The sequence below is a fragment of the Curcuma longa genome, chromosome 5, assembly GCF_044706935.1.
Source record: "Curcuma longa cultivar G26 ecotype Majalengka, Jawa Barat chromosome 5, ITB_CL_G26_1.1, whole genome shotgun sequence".
NCBI lineage: Eukaryota > Viridiplantae > Streptophyta > Magnoliopsida > Zingiberales > Zingiberaceae > Curcuma > Curcuma longa.
In genome coordinates, this window is record NC_133865.1 from 11,461,541 (window position 1) to 11,466,503 (window position 4,963).

Consider the following 4,963-nt stretch of genomic DNA (forward strand, 5'->3'; position numbering starts at 1 on the left):
CCATAACTAGAATATGCAAAGTCCATAAACAAAATCATCGAAAATCCAAACGTAACGAATGCCGATAACAGGTATACAATCCGACATAACTACAATCATAACAAATCCAAACCATAACTAAATGTCCACAAAATAGTAAATATAACTAGAGACAACGACAGACCACATGCAACTAGCAGGAAACCTTCCGAAGTGAGATAGCAGCAGCCGACCCAAACTCCAAATTCCAAGTACCTATCTGTTACCTGGGGAGGAAACAAAACAATCTCCAGGATCTGGGTAGTGAGCATTAGATGCTCAATGGGTACAGAAAATAGTGCATGTAGAGATATCAGAAAGGATAACAAGGACATAATAACCAGGATAATCATGTATAGAAGAAACAAGATATACATGGTAGCAGGTATCAATATAATATCAGAGGTATCAACTAATCAAGTATGGTATATCAACGGGGATGATAGGAAAAGATCAAACCGTGCAACAGGTAAAGAAATCAGGTACATGTAAGCATGTATGTAATGTCATACAAGTGCAACAATCATGGCAAATCAATGCAACAATTAACATGCATATGAATAAAGTAAGCTATGTAATAATCCTACCAACAATGCATGTAATATGCATCAATCAACACAATCAAAATATCCGTCATTGTCCGCACTCGTCGTCCCAGTCACTCTCCCAGAGCTCAGTGAAATGGGGGCAAGACATGACATACTGCACAGCTTCGACAACTGGCCACTAAAGATAAGTGGGGAGGGGCACTGTGGCAGGAGGGCAATGTAGCCAGTCCTGGTCGCACCCAACTGTAGTGCAACCTCTTACCTATGTGGCACCACAACGCGGTGCAGGTAAGATCCATCAACAAACAACACCTACAACTACTATGGATGCATGCTGATCATCCCAACATGTAATAGCTAATTAATTAGCATGCTCAACAGGAATTTATGAAGGTCAACATATGTCGAGAATACAGTAGTAATACTGGTCTAACAGTGGATAAATAAATCAGGGTCAGATAACGTGTGTCAATCAACATCTCACTAGTATCAACAGAGTAACTGACATGATTAGCAAAGGTATCAACATGATAGGAATCAGAGCATCGCAAGGTCAACAGAAGTAGCAACAGAATAGCATTAGATCATGTCAAAGGTCAACTAGGTCATCAAAGGTCAACTAGATTAACAGCAAGAGCAACAAGATAGTTATTAGATCATATCAAGGGTCAACTAGCAAGTAGCAAGCAACAAGTATCACAAGGTATCAACAAGATAAGCATCATCAGTAACAAGAATATCGACAAGATAGATAAAAGCAACATACAAGAGATCATATTAAGGTCAAGGATAAGTATCAAACCATGAATCAAGCAACGACTATGATAAGAATAGTGATAAAGTAATCATGCACTACGAAAGGAGAACCTGTGTTGACCAAGCACAGGAGTACCCACCTGATCAGATGATCGTCGACGCTAAGACTCCAGAAAAATAAGCTCACTCCGTATAATAGGACCAATAAAGATTAAGGTCCTGAAATAAAACAAACGACAATACACACTAAATACATCTAACCTAATCTAATAATCCTAACTAATTCGACAACCATTAAGCCAACTTTAACATCCTTAATTAATCACACTAACCTACGTGGTCTTAATTATTTATCAACTAATCCATCTTCAACCGATTACTAATAAGCATGATCAACTAATCATCCCAGTATGGGTCCTAATACATCAATAAACTTTTGTTAATTTCCAACATCAACTTAAATTTTTCTTTCAAAAATACCATTGATTACATAGCAAGATTCATAACATAATCCAACCTATTTTTCATGAACAGATTGATAAAACATCTCTAATCAGAACTTAACCGGATAACATCACACCGATCCCTAACAACAACGCATAAACCCAACAATTCATTGGTTTTAAAGACTTACCTCAGATCTATGCCCAATCAAGCCCTAAAACCGAGCTTGGTTGCCGAACAAGAACAACTCACACCCATGAGCTGTGGAAGACAAATCAATCTACAAATCTAAAGGGATTCAAGCTATTCACAAAATCTAACCCAATATCAACAAATCTTGATCTCTACACTCACATTTAAGGAAATTTACCTAATTCAGAAACCTTAGCTTAACGGCGGCGGACCACGAAGAAGTTGCTCGGGCAGCTTGAGGAAGAAGGCGGTGGACAACGACGACAAAGCAAGTGGCAGCGGCAAAGGCTCGTGTGAGGGAGGCGGCGGCGGCGAGCGTCGCTGAGCAGGGTAAGCGGCGGCGGTAGAGGCTCGCGGGAGGAAGGTGGTGGCTGCGTCGGGCGTCGCTGAGCAGGGCAAGGGAGGCGGCGGCAGTGAGGACTCGATCGGCCGGCGGTAGGCAGCAAGCGAAGAAGGGAAGGAGGCAATGGCGAAGGGCGCGGCGGCGTCTGGCGGCGATGGGCACAGCAACTTCGGGCGGCGACAGGGCAGTAGGCGAAGAAGGGAAGAAGAGGAGAAGGGGGCGGCGGCGGCAACGAGGAGGAAGAGGAGGAAAGGAGGCAAGGTGGAGGCGCGCGTCGGGCAGAGGAGGGTGCCGCGCGGAGGAAGAAAATAGGGAAATCGCGAGTTTTAGTTTTAAAGAGGAATAAATAGTAACCTAAATCGATTTAACCCTAATCGGCGCCATTTAAACTAGGTTTACTGGGCTAAACCAACTTAAAAACTAAGGATTTATTATACGACTGAATCGGTTATTGTAGCAAACCGGGTTCAATCTTGGTTCGCTTGGTTTACTAACCAAACGACCTCCGATTTGACTCAAATCAGTTTCGTTGGATTCATCTTCACGAGACGAACCTTTTCATCCCTTTTGTTTTATTTATTCCTTATTATTATTATTATTTAATTACAATTAACCCCTTTTTGGTTTCGGTATTTTACACTTAACTTGACTAATTTAGTAAAAATTACTATCTTCTGATAGTCAACTAGTAACAAAAGTTAGGCATATTAATAAGGACAATTTAATAGATGATTCATTTTCAAAAGTTAGTCATTTTTTTCAGTTTCCCATGATGCATGCTTGGACTCTAGAACTTAGTTATTTATTTTTACTTATTCAAGTTCCTTCAATCACTAAAATCCTTACTTATTCAAAATATAGTTGAACCTTGACATGGTTACTTAGCGTTTTTGAAAATTATCCTCACCAATGCTTTTAAAAAGTTTAACAAATTGTTTTAACTAAAATTTTTCTAAGTGACTTAAAAATAATTTTTGAAATTATGTTTCAAAACTTCAAAGAATTTTAAGTACTTTTGTCTTATAAAACTTGTAAAGACTTCACAATTTTTTAAAAATCTCATTAAGCTTTGAAAAATAGTGTAAATGTTTTGATATCCCCCATTTTTTTGATGTGTGTCAAAGGGGGAGAAAAATAAGGAGGTTTAAATATTTGAAAATGGTTGAACTTAAGGGGAGATAAGTTTAAACTCGGGGGGATATTTGAAAATAACATTTTACTTTTAATGAGTTAAACATTTTCTATGAAAGACTTTACTTCTAATGAGTTAAACATTTTTCCATGAAAATTTAAACTTTAACTTTAAATAGATTTCCAAACATCAAAAAGGGAGAGATTGTTGGTACAGGATGCACCAAAATCAAACCTATGTTTTGATGTTGGCAAAGGTTTAAGGTTATGCCTTATTTGTGGACTGATGAGCTGATCTGAATGCGCAAGTAGCACAACAAGGAAGTCCTAGTTGAGATTAGGCAAGGAAGTCTTAGGCGGAGGGACTAGGCAGAAGTCTTGACAGATCGAGGACATCGGGTAGAAAAGTTTTGGGGTCGAGGATATCAAACAAGAAGCCTTGGGGGTCGAGTACACCAAACAAAAGTCCAGACGGGGTCAAAGGTTGAAGGTCTATCAGAAAGTCCTGAGGGTCAAGATCGAGTTGAGTAAAAGTCCAAATAGGTTTGGTGGATCAAGGTTTGGCACCAGATAAACTCTCCCGAGTGGAGTAGTCAGGATGCACTCTCGGAAAGAGAGTAGTAGGCGTTAGTCTAACTTGAGGTTTTCACAAGAGATCGAAAGTTGAGATCGAACAGCTGGAAAGCTGCCATTCATACTATTTGTATATTTGTGCTAACACTGTGATGTAGGAAGCAACAAATGGGATCTAGTTGGAAACAGAGAGATCCAAGTGCCCCGAGTGAATCCAGCCACCCTGATAGCTTGAAATCCAACCTCATGTTTGATTGAATTGGCAACCCTTGGTTGGGCTATACACGTCAGATTCCATACGCTTAGGAGGGATCCAAGCCCTTGGGAAGGGATAAAAAGTTAATGTGAATAGAGCTTCACCTAGTTGTAGCTAGTTAGTGGTCCAGGTGCCCAGAAGGGGTCCAGGCACCCAGGGATGGCTAACTCATCGATGGAGGTGGATCAGATTAGTCGTGCTGGGGTTCAGGGCTGGTCTAAGCACTTGGAATGATCAATAAAAGAGGCTCTCGAGCAGCAGCCAAGATTAACAATTCCAACATTTCTCTACTTCCAATTCACGCCAAGTTGTGACTTCAAGACCCTATTATGCTCAAGCTTCAATGATGCAACTACGCCGTGACACTACTACGAGCTCAACTGACCCTAGCGTTTGGTAACGAAAGCTTGTTGTGTCATTTTCTATTACTCATTTCTTTTCACACTTAATTATTCTAAGGGACGGTAAGATTGTTACATATCCCCATCATTGTAAAAGAAATAAACCTTCTCTTTTGGGAAAAGGTTACTAGTGGATTGTCCATCGAAAGCGATCAACAACCGCAGGCCTTGGAGTAGCAGCTAAAGGATGTGAACCAAGTAAAATAAAAGTATTTGTATATGCTTATTTTCTATTTTATTTTGTTATCTTTTCTCTACACAATTCTATTTTTTAATGATTTTTAAATGTATACGAAGCGCG

General features: G+C 39.9%; 1 pseudogene; it reads left to right on the forward strand.

Annotated features, from left to right (window-relative positions):
- Nucleotides 1–4,420: 4,420 nt before the first annotated feature.
- LOC141829882 (uncharacterized) overlaps nt 4,421–4,963 on the forward strand; it is a 14,114-nt pseudogene continuing 13,571 nt past the window's right edge.